Source organism: Mauremys reevesii, linkage group 6 (assembly GCF_016161935.1).
Source record: "Mauremys reevesii isolate NIE-2019 linkage group 6, ASM1616193v1, whole genome shotgun sequence".
Classification (NCBI taxonomy): domain Eukaryota; kingdom Metazoa; phylum Chordata; order Testudines; family Geoemydidae; genus Mauremys; species Mauremys reevesii.
Window position 1 is genome coordinate 66,067,414 of NC_052628.1, and position 21,411 is coordinate 66,088,824.

Sequence of the window (21,411 nt, forward strand, 5' to 3'; positions counted from 1 at the left end):
CAGAAAGTGCTAAGGACCAACCCTCTGAAAATAAGACCCCATTAAGGTGTCTCAAGTTGAGCATCTAGAATAGCCACTTTTGAAAATTGTGGCGTATGTAAGTGCAAAGTTTTATATAGACTTAGAATATTTAGGCTCAGTGGCAATTAGGAATGTGTTCCAAATATTATGCAATTTTTCAAGATTCTTTTGTGTTCTGTAGATGACTTTCACATGAGTCAATTTCTGTAAGTTAGGTTTCATTCTGAAATAGATGGTAAATCATAACGTAAGAACATAAAAACAGCCGTACTGGGTCAGACCAAAGCTCCATCTAACCTAGTATCCTCTCTACTGACTGTGGCCAATGCCAGGTGCCCCAGAGGGAGTGAACCTAACAGGTAGTAATCAAGTAATCTCTCTCCTGCCATCCATCTCCACCCTCTGCAAACAGAGGCTAGGGACACCATTCCTTACCCATCATGGCTAATAGCCATTAATGGACTTAACCTCCATGAATTTATCCAGTTCTCTTTTAAACACTGTTATAGTCCTAGCCTTCACAACCTCCTCAGGTAAGGAGTTCCACAAGTTGACTGCGCAGTGTGAAGAAGAACTTCCTTTTATTTGTTTTAAACCTGCTGCCCAATAATTTCATTTGGTGATCCCTAGTTCTTGTATTATGGGAATAAGTAAATAACTTTTCCTTATCTACTTTCTCCACATCACTCATAATTTTATATACCTCTATCATATCCCCCTTAGTGTCCTCTTTTTCCAAGCTGAAAAGTCCTAGCCTCTTTAATCTCTCCTCCCATGGGACCCTCTCCAAACCCCTAATAATTTTAGTTGCCCTTCTCTGAACCTTTTCTACTGCCAGTATATCTTTTTTGAGATGAGACCACATCTGAACACAGGCGTACCATCAATTTAGATAAGGGCAATAATATATTCTGTCTTATTCTCTGTCCCCTTTTTAATGATTCCTAACATCCTGTTTGCTTTTTTGACTGCCTCTGCACACTGCGTGGACGTCTTCAGAGAACTATCCACGATGACTCCAAGATCTTTTTCCTGATTTGTTGTAGCTAAGTTAGCCCCCATCATATTGTATGTATAGTTGGGGTTATTTTTTCCAATATGCATTACTTTACATTTATCCACATTATATTTCATTTGCCATTTTGTTGCCCAGCCACTTAGTTTTGTGAGATCTTTTTGAAGTTCTTCAGTCCGCTTTTGTCTTAACTATCTTGAGAAGTTCAGTATCATCTGTAAACTTTGCCACCTCACTTTTTACCCCTTTCTCCAGATCATTTATGAATAAGTTGAATAGGATTGGTCCTAGGACTGACCCTTGGGGAACACCTCTAGTTACCCCTCTGAGAATTTACCATTTATTCCTACCTTTTGTTGCCTGTCTTTTAACCAGTTCTCAATCCATGAATCACATTCCCTGTACTTAATTATTCTTTGTGCCATATTATGTTACCATCTTTTTAAAGTAGAACTCCCCACTTCAATCCAGGGGAAGTTCTGCTTAAAAATAGTAGTATGATGTTGCCCTCTGCTATTAGCAAACTTCAGTCATTTTCTTCAAATTGTTTCTCTGGATCAAGAGGGGAATGCCTGTCAACATTTATGAAATGTATTTTATTTCTACATGGAATGTCTTATTTTCAAAATTAATGAATCTCTGAACAAAACCATAACAGGTACAAATAAGAACGGGCATGCGAAGAGCATCTCCATGCCATATAGGTGTCACGATGCCTTAAAGTATGTACCGCATCTGGTGATCAAATTACAAACAGATCAAGAACAATCTGTTTGTAATTTTAAATGGGTTATTTCCAATTCACAGCACTGCTAGTCTTTCAGTTAATAACAAAATGTTCCTTTATTTTTGATTTTGGTAGGAACTTCTGGAGAAAATTAGATAAATCCAAAAATTTAACACCATTGGAAATGTTGCCCAACCTTCCTCTTTGATAAGTTTTTCCACTATAATCTGAATGATAGTTGCATCAATTTCCCCTTCTACTAGCCACTTGTATCAACATGAAGATTGCAGTGGCCTATGAAGAACAGGTTTGTTTCTCTTTTTTAAAAGATAGAGGTCCTGGGACCTTATAAACCGGTCAGCCTAACTTCAATACCTGGAAAGATACTGGAACAAATTATTAAACAATCCATTTGTAAACACGTAGAGGATAATAGAGTGATAAGCAATAGCTGTTAGACCCGCAACAGAGGTCTCCCTACGGGACGGGGAGCAAGTAGATACCGGACACAGGGTTGGTATATAATACTCTAAATGCTCTTTACTGATTACAAAACAAACCTTACTCCACATTCACACCCCAAACATACTATACCAGAGTCCAAAGGTCAGAATGGTTCCAATGGCCAGTCGAGATTTGTTCTGTCAGGATAAGATCATAAGCTGTGGGGAGCCAGCGAAAACCACATCTATAGTCACACAGGACTCTGGATCAATAAACAACTCTCTGATTTGCAGAAATCATAGGCAACCATTTATAGTCCTTTCCATAGCCTCATCGGTTCTTTGCCTTGGTTTACTAGATGTTTTACCCACACAATTCCAAAGAGATAATCCTGGGCAAGATGCCAAGATCATAGGTGGGCCATTTCCTCCAATTCTTACAATTTTATCAGTCCAGCTGGTGGTGTTTCCTTTTCTGATTTTCTGTATTTTTCTTGGAACAGAAGATTGTTTTTCCACAAATAGTTCTAATAGTTCTTGACCTTAAGTTCTTCCTTCGGTTGCTAACTTGCAACGCACATATTCATACCAAACATGCGTCATTCATACCAGGCCTCAATGACCTATAACATATTACATGACTATATGAATCACAGTATATATTGAGAAATATCCCAACATTCCCCTCTTGATACATGATTAATGCCATTAATTATTGTATCTCTTTATAATTTTGCAAGCAATTCAATTTTATATAGCACTTGCTCCAAAACTTCATTTTCTTATTTGGCAGTATAAACATAGCATAATAAAGGTTAACAAAATCATTAATACAAATAATATGACAATAGGATGTAGCATTAAATTTAGAAGAGCTGTGACACTGGGAGACCATTCTTTAAAAACATCATACCAATGAGAAATTGCTAATTCTTCTCCGTGTTTCCCGAATTTTAATATTTGACCATTGTGGATCAAAATGTTTATTTTTCCCAGCTGAGCAGACTTAGATACATCTTTTGCATGGTGCTTGTTTTTTTTTGCTTTCATCAATTTTTTCCCTTGTTCCCAATATATCCCCAAATCAAAGGAACAGTCCACATCTTTTGGTTCCCAAATAATTTCCTTTTTTTAAAATAGAGGACCTCGGTAAATAATTCCATTAATAATGACCTCTGTTACATTACATTTACATGACTCAATTGGGCCTGTTTCTATCATACTTCCGCAAAATACATGTTTTTCAGTAATTACTACACAAATACACCCATTGCCTAAATCAAACACTTGTGCCATTAGAGGCTAAATATTGCATGGTACATTGTCCGCTTGAATGGTTCAAATGACATCCCTTTAGGGACCAGGTTAGATGTGGGCACACCCATTTGCATTGTCCCCACTCTTGGCAATGTTTCATTAATTCTACTAATTTATAATCCCCTTCTTGAATCAAGTGTGTCCCACTTATTTCTATTTGCCATAATTCTCCATTAATAATTGTTGGCAATACTCAGGTCATTGCTGCTTTTCTTTGCTTCCCTGTGTTGTGTAACAGCATTCTGCCTTTCCACTCTCCCCTCAGAGTTGCTTGATCTCAATTGAATGCCATATATTTCTTCCATCTTGTAATTCATTGATTCCATATATGAGGATTTTTAAACCATTCAAAAGGCCATTGTCCATTACTTAACAGATTAACCATTCTCTCTATGTATTTTATCCCATAAGTTTGCATCTGTACACCTCGTATTGCTAGTATAGTTTTATTGTCAATCTCAGACACACCAAATAGATCTATATTTAGAGACATTTTCAAGGTTTGGGCTTGTTTCAATTGGAGTTCTGCACTTCTTGTTCCGATAATGCACCAAAATGTTGTCACGTGTCTGTATAGCCCACAAAATCTTACCCAAAGCTGATGTTTTCCCTTGTAATGTCTCAATATCAAATGAGTTTAAAGCTCCAGCTCCAGCACCAATACTACCGATGATATATTCCCCTATACCACTCTTATTTTGTATAGTCCCGTCTCCCCATTGTTGTTGCCACGCTTGTAATAGAGGCAAGGCATATGGCATTCACTCCGGATGTTGTGCACTTATGTTTACTTGCATTCCTTCCAACCAGATTGTTTGATCCACAATAGCTGGGGCTTCGATTACTTCTCCCCTCCTATATGAGTGCTCATCTGCCATGATTCTTGGTCCAATCTTGTTTACTGGTATCTGATTAATAAACATACAAAACTGACCATATCCTCAAAAATATATTCCCCCGTTAATTTTCCTAAAGCAACTCAATCTTATCACACCATAGTCCCATAATTTAAGTCATTCTATCCCACATGAGTATTAGCCAATTCTTGTTCATTAGTCACATCTAGGGTGACTACATCAAATCCCAGACTCCAAAAGGTAAAGTTCTCATCATAACTAAATCTAAGCATTAGGTGACCTTTCGCCCCTTAGTATGTATAAATACCTCCATTGCTCTTCCAAATCTTTTGGCTTTAGATCAGTGGTTCTCATGCATTTGTACCAGTGACCCCTTTCTCAATGAGACCCCCTTATAAATTAAAAACACATTTTTTATATATTTAACACCATTATACATGCTGTAGGCAAAGCAGGGTTTGGGGTGGAGACTGACAGCTTGCAACCCCCCATGTAATAACCTTACAACCCCCTGAGGGGTCCCAACCCCCAGTTTGAGAACCCCTGCTTTAGATATTCCCATGTCACATTTTTGCCATCTTCCCACCATATTTCAAATTTTACCTCAAAAGGTTTCTCTTTACATCTGGTTTTGTTTGGTACTGATTTTCCCATTCTGTCCCACGAATAGACGAATGTATTATTGCCTTTGATCTATAACTCCATCCTAGAGGGGCTCCCATATTTATTTCCATGTACCCCTAAATTTCCCCAAATATTCAAAAAAACATAAAAGCCAAAAAACATATTTTCACCCTTTTTGAATTATGAGGTTCCTCAATATTGAAGCCATAGCCATTATTCCATAGGACCAATGTCCGATGCTTCTGGCCATATTATTCTAAATACTTACACTAACCTCTTCTATCTTCGCTCGAACTCCAGTATTTTTGTTCTTCCTAAAATATAACGCACACAACACAATTATTCTACTAAGCACAAAATGCAAAGCAATCATAGGGACTAACCCAATTACAAAAATTGTAGCACCATATCCACAATCCAAATCCAAGGTCTGTACAGGATACTCTCTGGTGCAATTGGGCATTCCTTTCCTTCTGTAAGATAAACTAAAAGAAAGGGAACATTATTTAATCTTTAGGCCATAACTTTAATTGTGATGTGTGGATCCACTTTCCCTTTTCCCCCTTGTTAATCTGCACTACAGTAGGTGAAATTTTATTCATGATGGAAAGTGGTCCAACCCATTTAGACTCCAGGACATCATTTTTCTATGTTAATTTAAAATACATTACTCTAGCTCCAATTTTCCATAATATACTGTCCTGAGCCACACGAGAATCCACATAGTCTCTTGCTTTTTCAGTGGCATCAGTCAGTTTAAATTCCATTTTCTTAAGTTCTATCAGTAACTCCCTTACCCACTGGGTAACTGATACCTCCTCCTCCTCTTCTTCTGGGTACAATAAAGGGGTCCACAATCTCATAGGCCTTCCAAAGATAACTTGCTAAGGCTGGTAGCCAGTACCCAATCGATCACTACCTCAGATTGCCACCAATACCATTGGCAATTTATCATCCAGTCTTTGCCAGTTTCTTGTACTACTTTGCGTAGAGCTTGTTAAATAATTTGATTCATCCTTTCTACTGTCCCTGACCATTGAGGATGATAGGGAATATGTAGTTGTTGCTTTATTCCTAAAGTTTTTAATAAACTTTTAATTACTCCTCCTACAAAATGTGGCCCATTATCTGAATCAATTACTTTTGGAGTTCCGTATCCACTAAACACTACTTCCCACAACTTTTTGGCAGTGGTCTCTTCAGAATGATTTCTAGTGGGAATCGCTTCAACCCATCAGAAAAGGAATCCACTATCACTAATAAATACTGATTCCCTTTTGGGTCTTAGGCAATTTATCAATATAATCAACCCGTATTCTACTCCCTGGCCCCACAATACTTTGGTGCAACAAGGGTCCCGAATTCACTAGTCTATTCCCATCTGCTGCACACCTTATGCAGTTTTTAACAAAGTTTTCTACGTCCTGTCACACCTTAGGCCTTATTCCAATTTGTTTTACCTTAAAGAGAGTATTCTCTATTCCTTGGTGGGCCATAAAGTGACACAGGTTAATAATCTCTTTTCTTTTAAGTTTGTCAGGTACCCACTTTATCTCTCCTGTTTTCTTATTCCTCACATAGCCACCTTGTATATTCCAGTTTTCCCATCTTTCCTCAGGTTTAACCTCCTGTTTTATGGCTTGAGCTCTAGTAATTACCATAACTCCCCAAGGTTCCTTTGCTGCTAGTTTAGCTAAAGCATCCACTTTATCATTCCAATATTTTTCATTCCCTTCTCACTTTTGATGACCTTTAATATGTCTTACTCTTAATTTTCCTGGGTGTTTTTTCACCTAATCATAGCTAGATTTCCAATCCTCCTTTTGAACTAATTTTTCCCCTCAGCTGTTTCTCAATGATTCTTTTTCCAAATCCCAATCCAGTAAAACAGTCCTTGTACCACAAAGTCTGAATCCATATAGACATAAAGACAGTCTGCAACATTATTTTTCTGTTTTAAGCAGATCACTAAGAGCTCTGACCTCTGCTCTCTGAGCTGGAGACTTACTCATAGAACCAGAAATAGTTTCCCCATCAATTTGTACACACGCATATCCCGTATATAGCTTAGAGTTCCCATTGTATGAACTACCATCTGTAAACCAAACCTCTTTTTCTTCAAGGCTTCACAGTTCATCTACCAGGGGTGCTTCTTCAACTAACTTCGGTTTGGTTTCTGGAAGTGGGCATTCATGCTCTTCTCTTTCCCTCAGGAGGGCATATGGTAACATCATTGCTTGTTTGTTATTCTCATAAGTAATATCTCTTCTAGTTAACATCAAGGTCCATTGGCCCATCCTGGTATATCAAATACTGATACTCCTTTCCACTGCAGTTTCCCTGATAAAATATACTTCAGGGGAGAGTGAGGTGTTTGTATTATAATAGGGATTGTGCCAGTAGTCAAAGCAAAAGCTTCAATGGCCCACACAGCAGCTAAACATTTTCTTTCACAGATCCCAAACTGCTGCTCCCTAGGGGTTAATCTTCTAGACTTGTATGCTACCAGTATTAACTTCCTGTCAATTTCCTGCACTAATACAGCTGCTAGACTCTGGGTTGCTGCCAACTTAATCAGAAATGGCTTATTTATCTCTGGGAATGTCAATGCTGGAGCTTGCCTGAAGGCTTGTTTTAAATTACAGAAAGCTTTTTTTCTTGTTCAGGCCCCCACTCCCATTCTACTTTCTTTTTTTAGTAAATACCACAAGGGTCCAGTTACAATGGCAAAATTCCTGATGTGTTTCCTTAAATAGCTAAACCCTTCTAACATCACCCTCAATGCATCAGAATCCTCTGGCCTTGGTAAATTCGTTAATAATTCCACCTTTTGTTGATCTACCTGAATTCCTTGTTCCCCTAGGGTCACCCCCAAATAATTCACTCTCCTCTGCACTAGTTGAGCTTTCTCTTTATTAGCCTCGAAACCTGTTTTTCCTGGATGAGTCTCAACACTTTTTTTTAGTCTGCTCAGTCACCTCCTCTTTAGTGTCCCCCCACACAAAAATGTCATCTACATATGAGGTGACATTCTCCCGATCCTCTTTGGATAATTGATCCAGCATTCGCGCCACATGTTGGTACACTATAGCTGGAGCTCAGTGTCGGCCCTGGGGAATTCTTTTAAGTAAGTACTGTTGTCCCTTAAAAGTAAACGCAAAGCAGGCCCAAGAATCGGGATGCAATGGGATGGCGAAAAAACAATCTGCCAAATCTCTGACAGAGAACTGTTCTGTGTTCTTTCCATTACTTGAGGTAGATCTGCTATTATTGGTGCCGGCGGGGGAGGGTAGCTTTATTAATTTGTCTAAAATCCACTGTCAATCTCCAATCTCCTGAGGCTTTTAATATGGGCCAAATTGTATGTGGAATTCCCCTTTTCAATCACTCCCTGTTGTTCTAATGATTCAATTATTTTCTCAGTTCCTGACTCTGCTTGCACTGGATATTTATATTGTCTCTGTGGTGGCACTTCATCCCCCACGTTTTTAACACATGCTTTAATTTCCCTACATTGGGAAACTCCTTTACCCACGCATCCTGTTGATCTAGTATAATCTCCTCCACTGCTTCTGCAGCACATATTCTTGGAATGTACCCTGCTGTCAGGATGCTTTCCATCCACCCAGGCACATGCCACAGAACTCCATTAGTTAAATCCAAAACTAACCGATTCCTTTTCAAAAAAAGGAGTCCCCAATATTACTGGCTCAGCCCCCTGATCTATCTGAAGCATTTTTTCTTACAACAAAAATTCCCCACTCTCTCTCTCTGAGTATAGCTATTTCTACTGGATGATGCATTTTTCCTGTCACTCCTTCACCCCAAAAAGGAGGCTGCTGTAATGATCTCTGACACATATCGAGTCAAATCACAACTTCTATTTACAATATTTACACCAGCCCCACTATCCAATGGGGCATCTTTGGATCCATTATCTCCCACAATGATAGTTGTCCTAGGTCTCTCATTTGAATCCCATCTTAATTAAGTTACCATCTCCCACTCCTGAGGACCCATTTCCAGTGGGAGCAACTTGTCATCGGGTCTTCCCTATAGAGCACGTTTCTCTGAACCCTCAGCTTGCATAGCTGCAACCTTTTTCTGCTCCTTAAATGTTTCTTCTTCCATCCTTTGCATTTTTTTGCAAATTCATCAGTTCATCTCCCATTCCACTTATCCCTATTTACTCCTCTCAATTTTAAATACCTCCAAACGATATTTTGAATCACATCTACTCCCTTCTGGAGCTCATTTTGATTATTCCACCCTCTACTTCCTTGGGGTGAGGGTGTTTTTGTCCTCTACCATGGCCTCTTCCTATCTCACGGTATCCTGATCTACAAGCGCTCTCATTTGAATATGTTATTGCTTCAACCAAAGGTACTCTGGGTTTCAATCCTTCTACCTGGCTTCCCCCGTTCATCATTCGTTGACATATTTTCCAGTGCATCCATAACAGTTAACCCCTCATCCTTGGCTGTTTGGTTCACCAAATTAGTAGACATCACTAATAAATTTCTATCCAATCCTTCATACGCATCATTCCAAAATTTCCTCTGATACAAACCATTTGTTGTGACGGTTCCTCATTGTTTTTTCCTAGTCTGGACAATGACTATGCACTCGAAGACATTCTCATCTCATTGGAGAGGTAGCCCCTCCTTGCCTGATTGCTTCTTGACCCTGTATTTATGTGGTGCTGAAGTTGCACCACAGTTACAATTACAATTTTCTGTGTATACACACACATCCCTTCATAACCATAACCGGTATCCATATCTCCTAGTGACTATTAAGTTCAGTGCATTACAAGCTTCTGTGATGTACTTTTATAGTGCAATAACACAATGTGAAATTGGGTGGTTTAACTGCTTATTGTGAGGTTTAAATCTTCTGTTCCACCCAGGTCTGGACCCTGACTGTCTTGCTATAAGGGTAATCAACCTCTGGAACAGGCTTCCAAGGGAAGTTGTGGTATCTCAATCAGTGGAGGATTTTAAGAATAGTTTGGGCAAACACTTGTCAGGGATGGTCTAGGTTTACTTGGTCCTGCCTCAGTGCAAGGGGCTGGACTTGATGACCTCTCAGTCCCTTCCAGCCCCACATTTCTGTGATTCTATAAATAGGACTACTTGAAAAATTTCCACTTAAACTGCTTTTTCAACAGAAAACTGATTTTCAACTAAACGAATTTTTTTCATGAAAAGTGTCTTTTTGTCAAAATTTTCATTCTGAAATGCCATTGTGGTGCCTCATGTGAGTTGTAGTTTGAGTGCCTCGTGTACCCATTAACCTCTATGGGCTGGGTTCCCCAGTTAGATTGAATCTCTCATGATGCATAAACCCCAGGGACTCCCCAGGGTTACAGTATCTTATGTGGTGGTGCATCATAGGAGGCATAGTCTGGCCCATGATACCAACTCTTATAAGGTACCAATGACATGTCTGAATCAGAATGTTTGGTTTTAAACTATTTCTGGGCTGTTGATTTTTTTGCCAAAATGTCTAAATTTTCCACAGGAAAAAAAATCCCCATTTTCTGACCAATTTTATTTATACATCCTCTTGCTATTCTAAATTAGCCTCAATGGGTCTTGACAATGCTGTTCACACAACAGTTCCGCTTTGGCTACAGGTGAAGGACATAAGGTTTGCAAGATTAGCCAATGCCCCATAAAGTGATATGGTGATTAACTAACTTCTCTGAATCAGTCTAAACCTTCATGATACTCATTCAGTGTTCCTCAATGAACACTATTCTAATTATGCAGATGTTCACTATTAGTCTTGGTGGAAGCCTTTAGTTTTCCAAGTATACAGCTGGAAGCCCACGAGATAGTAAAGTTGTTTCATACTGCAAGAAAAGAATTACTCTTTCAGAATGTGGATCTTCTGAGTCTGAATCTGATATAAGTCATAGCCACACCCTAAGGATTTTGAGTGTGATTTTCAAAGACCCACATATGAGTTAGACACCCAACTGCTTGTCTCATGTCTCATGGAAGAAGTTGATTTTAGAAGGGACTTGAGAAGCTGTGATGATTTGAGCTCAGGGGGATAGCAACTAAGGGCTTGTCTACACTACAAAGTTAAGTTGACTTAAATTCTGTCTAATTTGATGGACAGCCACATCTGTAATTAAACCACTGTTGCATGTCCACAGTATGCTCCTTGTGTCAGCAGAGCATTTCCACAGTAGCAGCTCTTGTATCGACAGAAAGCAATGCACCATGGATAGCTATCCCACTGTGGAACTCACCACCATGTACCACAGAGTGTTTTGGGAAGGGTTTGCAATGCCTCATGGGTTCAGTGTCCCATGATGCAGTTTTTCTCAATCCCATCATTCTATGGGCATCCTAGTATATTTCGCACTGCTTTTCAACTGCCCCGATAACCTGCGTGCCAGCCATCTCTGTCAGAAATCATGGATCCTGCACTGCTCTTCAGTAGTGTGCCGAGCGTTACAAACACAATGCACTTTATCTTGCAATATTTCCTGAGCTGTGAGTCTGATCACGGTGCCTTGGTGTCTGCCTTGCTGTATGCCATGGAAACAAACAATTCAGGATTGTTGTTGGCATTCAAGGAGCAGCTAAACATGGTGGACCATCGGTTCTGGGTCTGAGAAACAAGCACCGATTGATGGGATCACATTGTTATGCAGGTATGGGATGATGAGCAGTGGCTGCAGAACTTTTGGATGCACAAGGTCACCTTCCTGAAACTGTGTGCAGAGCTCGCTCCTGCCCTCCCATTCAGCAACACCAAAATGAGAGCTGCCTTCATGATGGAGAAGCGAGTGGCGATTACTGTATGGACTCTGGCAACACCAGATTGCTAAAGATCAGTCAAAAATCAATTTTTAGTTGGGAAATCCACTGTGGAAATGGTTGTGGTGCAAGTGTGCAGGGCTATTAATCGCATCCTGCTATGAAGGACTGTGACTCTGGGCAGTGTGTGCGAAATAGAGGATGGTTTTGTAGCAATGGACTCCCTCAACTGCAGTGGGGCAATAGACAGCACACACATCCTTATTTTGGTTCCAGGCCATTTTGTGACGAAGTACATCAACAGAAAAAAAGAACTACTTTTCTTCGGTGTTGCAAGTGCTGGTAGATCACTGGGGTCATTTCATTGACATCAATGAGAGATGGTCAGGGAAGTTGTGTGATGCATACATCTTTAGGAACACAGACCTGTACAGAAAGCTGCAAGCAGAGACTTTCATTCCGGACCAGGATGTGGGGATGTGGAAATGCCAACAGTGATCCTGGGAGACCCAGCCAACCCCTTACACTCGTGAAGCCATATACCCACCACCTTGACAGCAAGGAGCATTTCAACAGCAGGTTCAGCAGATATAGAATGACAGCTGAATGTGCCTTTGGCTATTTGGAGGTTGCTGGCACTGTCTGCTCAGTGAGGACAACATCCCCCTGGCCATAGCTTCCTGCTGTGTGCATCATTATGTCTGTGAAGCAAAGGGGGAAAAGTTTCCATAGGGTGGAGCATAGAGGTCGATCAGCCGTCTGCTAATATTAAGCAGCCAGATACTAGGGCTATAAGAGGAGCTCAACAGGGGGCTATTCGTTTCAGGGATGCCTTGAAGGAGCATTTTAGCAGTGAGCCACAGTAATGTGTGTCGCTGTACGGTGCTGAGCCTGGTATTGTTGTGTTACCCGCCCCACCCCGCGATGAACCTTGTAATGATTTATCTGTGTATGCTACTATAATAGTGCAAATGCACCTATTGTTATTGTCTGTGAATGTTAGCAGCAGCCACTATATGCTGGAGAATAATAAAGATAAATTCAGTTTCCATAAATAGATTTTTTTTATTCCAAACCCATGGAAACATACTTCTGTAATGCTGAAGTAAACGTCATATATCCAGAGGAAAGTATCTTTAAAGGGAAAGGAACAGGGAATTCACAAGCACATACACCATCTGGGTGTATGTGCGGCTTTTGCTGTGTGTAATTTCCTGTGGGATGGAGTGCATTGGTCACTGCTGCAGCCCCAGAAGATATATGGAATGGGGAGGGGGGAGTGTAGGGAGGTTCTGTAATAAGTTCTTTATGGGCTGCAGGGGAAGGCGAGCAAACAGGAAGAGGAAGTTCAAAAATTCCTGGGGGTTTAAAAAGTGAAGGGCATGCACATCTGTACCTGGCTTCCTGGCAGCAGAGTTCAAAACAGTGACCAAAGCAGTCATGGTGGGACATAGTGGGATGCCTCCTGGAGGCCACTTAGGTCAATGTAAACAATGCAGTGTCTATACTGACAATGCATCGGCCTAACTATGTTGACCAAAATGCTACGCCTCTCGCCGAGGTAAATGTATTAGGTTGACGTAGCAGACAAGTTAAAGCGGCAGAAGGAATGCTGTAATGTAGAGACTTCTATAGTTAGGTCAACGTAAGCTGCCTTACATCAGCCTAACTCTGTTGCGTAGACTAGGGATAAGAGTGGAAGAAGCAGTGTTTCTCAGGAGCCACTTTCAACCCATTCTACGTTGATTCACAGTCCTCAACTGTCTATTCTATTTCTTAAAAGTTTAGAAAGCACAATTAAACTGTCTAAAAATACAGACAAGTGGGTTTTTCAAAAGTGCTCAATCTTGGTCTAATTCATATAAGAAAAGGACAATGCAGGACAGAGTAAACCGAAGAACAATATGTGTAACAGACGTATGAAACTATTTGTATATTTGCCTAGAGAAGTGAGCAACCTGACAAAGAGGCAAAAATGGCTTTAATGGATGTTTTTAATATATAGCAAAGTCAAGAATGAAATTTTGCGTGTATGTAGGGAGCTTAAATGAGTGTGGGAGACAGTATCGTCTACTTTTTCTCATATTGTAAAGAGAAAAAAAAGCTACAATTTGATAATTGTTGAGTAACCAGTCTGAAATTTTCTGTTTTACTGTAATGTAATTTGGTGGTAGGCAGGTAAATTGCTCATCACATCAGACCTTTGTAAGTATAATCTTAGCAAAAAAAAAAAAAATGAGTCATTCAGCTATTTTTGTTGGAGGGGTGATAGTTTTCCATTCAACTTAAGTGATTTGTCATCATTATTATTTCAGGTGAAACTGTTGTTTTTAACTTTGCTTTATGCTTATTTTGGTTACACAACTACTATCATGATAGCATTGCCTGTTTTCTGCTCCTCTGAATGTAGGAGGCACCAAACCCAAAAGGAGCAGTGTCTTAGGTTACAGCCCCAAGCCCTTTTAGCCAACAGACTGAAAAGATGTGTGTCTTGATTTTTCAGTGATCTCACTGTGCTCAAAGGCTACTGCTTGGATTTTTTGCCCCTGCCTGCTCCTCTTTCTTTCTCTCTCTCTCTCTCTGCCTCTCTCTCTCCTTATCTGTTCTCATACCCACACCCACACACTTCTGGTGACAATACCCAGTGGAACCTGCTGCTCACCTGGTGCTAGTTTCTGGGCAGATTCTATTATGCCTTGTTTTAGGTGTGACTAGGGTGACCAGACAGCAAATGTGAAAAATTGGGACAGGGGGCGGCATGTAATAAGAGCCTATATAATAAAAAGACCCAAAAATCGGGACTGTCCCTATAAAATCGGGACATCTGGTCACCCTAGGTGTGGTGGGCATGTTCACATATCAGTTTGAATGAGATAACACAACCTATAACAAGGTTTCACCCAGCTCATAATAATGCTATTTATGGAAAGTTGTCCAAACTGCAACCTGTAAATGTTGTGGCTCCTAAAACTCTATAGTAACATCATTGCTCCCTTTTAATACAGATGTTTGACCTATGATAGGCCCTTGTACCATATTTAATCTGAGCAGTTTGCAGTCTGTTCCATTTAATTCAAACATAGCATAGACATCAGGTTCCTGTCTTGTTGTAACTGTGGGCCTAAGTTTGGGCAACTGTAATAAGGCAGTGTGGCTCCCTGCCGCCCCGGAGGGGGAAGAGCCCATCCGGAGGCCAGAGTGGGTGGAGCTAGGGAGCTCTGAACCCGCCCCTCAGAGAGTCAGGTGGCGACCCAGAAGTATAAAGGCTCGCCCTCAGAGCTCAGTAGAGGCCCAGCCACCGGAGAAACCAGACGTCTCTAGCTCAGCCTGTGACTGGGAAACCCGTGTGGCCCAAGGTGGCCACCCAGACTTGCCAGACCTGCCCGGCGCACACTATCCGGAGGAATTGCTGGACCTGCCCTGCGCCCGCTATCCAGAGGAGTTGCTGGACCTGCCCTGCGCTCGTTACCCAGAGGAGTTGCCGGGCCTGCCGATCAACCCCTGCCCCGAAGAACCCATGGTCCTGGATCCCCCAGAGGCCAACACCATGACCCAGGTAGGGCCCGAGGGGCAGTGTGGAAGTAGCCCGGGGGCAGCCGACCCCAGTCTGGCTGCAGCACTGCCAGAGCCTATGTCGGTGTGTTGCGGCCAGGATCCCCACTAACAGCAGCGGGTTTTCTGCCGCTGCTAGGGCCCTGGGCTGGGACGCAGTGGAGTGGGAGGGCCTGTGTCCCCCCTGCCACCCAACTTGTGGGTGGCAGACTCCCCCTCTCCATGGCCTGAGGAGGCTGGGACCTATTGTTGTTGCTCAGCCCTGCCTGAGCTCCTGACTCAGCGCTTGTTGCCCCGCCCTGACCTAGGGCCTGGGCTAGCTACAGTTTGTACCGCTATTTGCTCAGCCCTGACTGAGGGCCAGAGCCCTGACTTAGCATTGTTGCCCTGCCCTGAGCTAGGGCCAGGCTTACCATGTTTCTTCCGGTTACAGCAAGGGCTGCCGAGGGAGACGCCACGGCTGGATGAATTCCCCAAGCTCAACTATGGGTAGTGAGCCGGTGTGGCTCCCCGCCACCCCGGAGAGGGTCAAGCCCCGGCAAACCCTTGTACACGAACCCAGATTTATAGTTAACTTGATTGTTTACTTGTAATGTTTTAGCTAGCTAACACTGTATTTAGATTATCTAATATGGGGAGAACTTTTTATTGGAAGTGGAAGGGGAAGCATACAATTGAGATGATAAAAATACTGAGTGAAATTCAGTGGAGCCAGGATTTTACCGCATTATCTTAACATTTGTCAAGTTTCAGAGGTGTAAAGTAGAGATGGACCCATGCCACAAAGTTTGAATCTGGAGCTAGATACAAATTTTCTCCACCCTTCTTATTCAGCATAGATTCTTGGATTTGTTCCTCCTATGGGAAGGCAAGGTCAGAGAAATTCATTTTAAATTTCAGTCTCAAAGTGGTGAGATTCATGGTGGTTCTAATCTCTTCTAGGACTTGGTTCCACAGTCATGTTCCAGTTGTTTGTCTCTTGGGCACACAGGTCTTGCTGCTGGGACTTGACTGTTCCCGTGGAACTTCGTTGTCAAGGGAGATTATGATATTCCGTTTCTCCTTTGGCATTTGGTAAACACTAATGTCTGAATAGTTTTCTAGCTGGCCAGGGCATGTGAAAGCTTTTACCATTGAATGTCATTTTTATTTGAGCTAATAGCTTCTACTCTGAATTTAGTTTGTCCAAAACAGAGACACATTTAACCACAGAAGATTCATCATAATTTTTTGTTGTTGACTACAATGGAATGTGAAATATTTTTAACAAATATGATGAAAACTAGATTGACCTAGTAAATTACCACATACATATTTAGCGATAATTGTAGCTGGTAGCAATATGTACAGCTTTATACTTCTCCACTAAGCCAGTGTACCCATTGTCTTAACAAAAATGCTTTGCTGAGTTGTTATAAACTGAGCCCTTTGTAAAACAAGTGTTAATTTAGGGAGCGCTATTCAAAAGTGCTCAGTGTTGACCTAACTCTGCTCCCATTGAAGGCAATGCTATCCTCACTAGCTGGGAGAGGGATTTGATTGGATCAGGTAGCAAGAAACTCCGCTGTGGGGGCTGGAGGCTCAGAGTTCTCTCCTCATTCCCTCATGCAGTGCTTGCCCTTCCTCCCTCCCTTTGTCCCTGGCTCAGAGGAAAGATGCTGTATCTGTGGGGAGTGAGGTACCGCATGATGTCACTGGTATGGGGAGTGCGGGTCTTTGCTGGCCCCTCGCAACCCAGCACCATTGATCAGATCAGTGATTGGGACACCTGGTTAACTGCCATCTTTAAAGGGGGGGGGTGTTAATATAATAAACCCCTGGGTGTGGGTGCTCAGTCTGCAGCTCCACTCTTCCCTCCCAGATATGACAGAAGGTGTTGGCTGACAGTCTTTCGGGGTCTGGAAGGGCTATTTCCCACATCGTAGAATTGGGGGGCAGTTCACATGCCTCTTGCCTCCACAAGTCTGCTGGGATGTAGTGCAGATTGCAGGTGCTTAACTGTGGGCCCCTAACCCCAGCTGGGGTTTTTGTCAGGCATTGGTCCTGAGGCTAGCTTGGTTTAGTGAGGATTCTAGCCTGTAGCTCTCTTGTAGTCACACCTTACTTCACTGGAGGAATGGGACAGGGACTCTAACTACTGTATCTAGATAAGTCCCTCAGCTGGTGATTTAAGGGATGGGGGGGGAAGGAGGTAGTGTTCTTCCCTAGTGGTTTTGGTTACATCTATGGCTGTTGTAGGCAGCTTGAAATCCACACTGGCACTCTCTTGCTGGGGAGTGGTTTGGGTGCTGTTACTCATGCTGTGTTAGTGATTGGTTACTAAAGTTGTGGCATTTAATCCGCATTGCTATGTCTATGTGTCATTGTATCTGCTCAAGTGAGAGTTTTACCACTGGTTTCAGTGAGAGCCGAGCTAAGGCAGCTCTGAGTGCTTTTGAAAATACTACCCATAATGACTAACAAAATTTGGTACTCTTAGGGAAGGCTCAGATGCTGCCAGTATTTTCTTCTTCTTTCTGTGAGCAGTTGGTCAGTGGTGTGATGGTACATTTAAATTGTGGGAGTTGTATGCTACCCCTGCTAATATTTTAAACAAAAGTATGAAAAGGGAGATGTTAGGATGCCGGGCAAGATAGAGGCCAGTGAGTCTAGTGATGGAGCCTTGGAAGGGGGCTGTTGGCAGGCAGCGGACCTGAAGCTGATCACAATTAAATAGGGGAGAAGAAAACAATTGCGAGGGGACTCAGTTTAGTTGACATTTTGAATCCCAAATGTATGGGTGAGTGTGGGAGCCCCATAACTGACAGCATGTGAAAAAGTAATGAAATCATTTTAATGGCAGAAGTATTGTGATCTTATTGGCCCTTTTTGTCTGTCTGGTGTCATGATACTCTCTTCTTACTTTTCTTCCTGCAAATCTCAATGGGAGCCATACAGACATACCCGCCACCAAGGATAGGTTGAAATGCTAGTGGGATATTTATCACTCATGTCACAGGGGCTGGGCTGGCTAGTGGAGAGGGGCGATCCCCACAGGCAGGCATGGATTAAGCTGGGGGCGCAGGAGAGAAGGATGGGGACAGCAGCACCTGTGTGGGGCCCAGCTCTCAACAAAGTTGTCCAGAGCTGAAAGAAGATTGCGGCACTGAGCAGAGGCAGTAGCAGGACTGGCCAGACTCCTGCCTTCTCCTCCCTGCCAGCCATGATATTCCATAGACTGGCCAAGAGCCACCTGTTCTTCAGCCAGGAGTTCCTGATCCACAACCATGTATACATCAGTTTCTGCCTGGTGCTCAGAGGTGGGTGGGCCTGGCTGCTAATTGGGTGGGCAGTACCCACCCCAGCCCACCCGTGGCTATGCCACTGTTCCTCATGTTTGGTACTGGGTTTGTTGCAGAGGTGTGTCTGTTTCGCCTTTATATCTTCTTGCTGCCTGTCAACACCATCAGCCACACCAAGCCTGTGCCCTCAGTTGCTTCCCAGCAGCTGAAGTCATCCTAGCAGGATGCTGAGCGGCTTAGAAAATCATTCCCTTTGACACTGAGTGGATTGCTGTGCAAATGGATGATTGACACATGCTAACTACTCATTTACATAGTGTAAATAGTTCAGGGGAGAGGTAGCGCAGCAGGGCAGTTAGCATCTCCGGGTTTGAAATTTCTCACCTAGTGTTCCAAACAGCCCCAGACTATCCTGAGCAGCCAGAACACGTGGGCACAGTGATGAAACCTTCTAGTGATGATTACAACGTTCTGCTTAGCAGCACGGGTTTCACTGCAGATGTCCAGTGGCAGGAGTGCTTTTCTATGGTGCTCGCCTCACTGACATTTTGTCCTAGGCTGGTAATGGTGTGGACTTCTAGCTGCTCAGAGCTACAAATGGTGGTGTCTGATTAGCCAACAGGGAGGATACCACATGAGTGGCACTTACTGAGGGAGGGAATAAGAGGGTGTGTGACGGGTTGTCACCCTGAGGTGCAGTCTGGGAGCTGTGGGAACCGCTGGGCCCATCTAACCACTGAGTTGGGTTAGCCCTGCTCACACTGCTTTGGGCCACAGCCGGCCTAACCCACGCCCTGTTATCACCCAACACAACAGCAGGTGGCGCCACACACCCAAACTGAGCTACCTGAGAGAGCAGCTTCACCCAAACCACTCAAATACATGCAGCAGACAGCAGCCAATTTCCCAGCTCTCCAGACTCACACTGGAGTATAAACCCAGAATTATACTGTCTTGTGCTGCACAGGGAATTGTATGTAAACTCATAAAATTCCCCCCCTCCCTTAATGTGGAGAGGAATACACAACAGCTTTCTGACCCTGAGTTATGATTCCCACACACTTCACTCCAACTCACTGGTTTAGTTAAAGTAAAACCAAGTTTATTAACAACAAAAGATAGATTTTAAGTAATAGCAAACACTTAACAGATCAAAGCAGATTACCTAGCACATAAACAAAAAATACAAACTAAACTTAATGTACGAAATAGGTTGGATATGAATAGTAGATTCTCACCCTAAGAGATGATACAATCAGGCTGCAGATTCTTAAGGGGCAAGCTGCACTTCCTTTATGGTTTGGAATCCCCAGGTTCTTCATTCACAGGCTAGAAATCCCTTTAGTCTGGGTCCAGCACTTCCTCCTGTGCAGTCTTTGTTCCTCAGGTGTTTGCAGGAGTCTTTTTGGGTGGGGAGTGAAAAACACCAGATGATGTCACTTGCTGCCTTATATAGTTTTGCCTATAGCGGGAACCCTTTGTTTCAAAGCTTGGTTCCCAGACCAGTCTGTGGCAAAATACTGACATCCCAAGATGGAGTCCAGCATCATGTGGTCTGATCACATGTCCTTGTAGAGTCATAGCAGCCATTACTTGAGGGGTGGCTGTAGTATTCTCAGGAAGGCTCCCCAGATGAGAGATAAGCTTCTTGTAAGGCCTATTGTTTTTTCCTAAGGGCAAATTGCCCTGAATAGGCCCTTCCCCACCCACTATCTAGACTGAAAGCATCTTGTCTACTGGGTGTTACCCAGGTGTAACTACCTTTGAAATAAGATACATAGTCAATATTCATAACTTCAGATACAAAAATGATACATACATACAAATAGGATAATCATATTCAGCAAATTGTAACTTTTCCAATGACAACTCACATGACTTATTTGCAGAAAATACGTTATAACTATGTCATAATCATATAATAATATCACTGAAAAGAATATGGGATGCAGTGTCATAAAGGGAATAGGAATTAAAATGCTGTTTGGCAGACATTGGTGGAGGAGGAAAAGGGACATCCCCCACCCCACCCCTAACAATATAGTCAGACACACTACACTCCCCAAGATTAATTACTGTGTATGTGGAGTGATTACAGCTTTTCCAATAAGAACACTTTGCTGCTAGTTAGTACTTCTTATCCCCATCCTACTGCTGAGATAGCAGCATCACTCTTCTCCCTGTGCAACACAAACAGCAGATCTCTAATATGCGTCTTAAGAGCAATTCATGATTTCCTGATGCAGGCAGGGTTTACTGTCCATTGTGAAAGCAACAACCTACGCAACTGCCATAAGTGAAGGCACTTCATTGTGTGCCGCCCATCACCGGAGCTGGTCTCCACCAAAGAGCACTGTTATGAGTGTGGCTGTGGCTGTCTAGGTTTAATTGTACAGTCAAAGTCTGGGCACCACAAGTCCATTGCTAGTGGTTCCTAAACCAGTGGCTGTCCCAAAAGCCCCCTTCTAGGGATTCTCCAAGGCACTGAGTGGCATTCTGAAGGTTGTGTAAAAGCGACAAAGAGTCCTGTGGCACCTTATAGACTAACAGACGTTTTGCAGCATGAGCTTTCGTGGGTGAATACCCACTTCGTCGGATGCATGTGACGAAGTGGGTATTCACCCACAAAAGCTCATGCTCCAATATGTCTGTTAGTCTATAAGGTGCCACAGGACTCTTTGCTGCTTTTACAGATCCAAACTAACATGGCTACCCCTCTGATACTTTATCATTTTTGTTGCTCTCCTCTGGACTCTCTCCAATTTGTCCACATCTTTCCTAAAGTGTGAGGCCCAGAA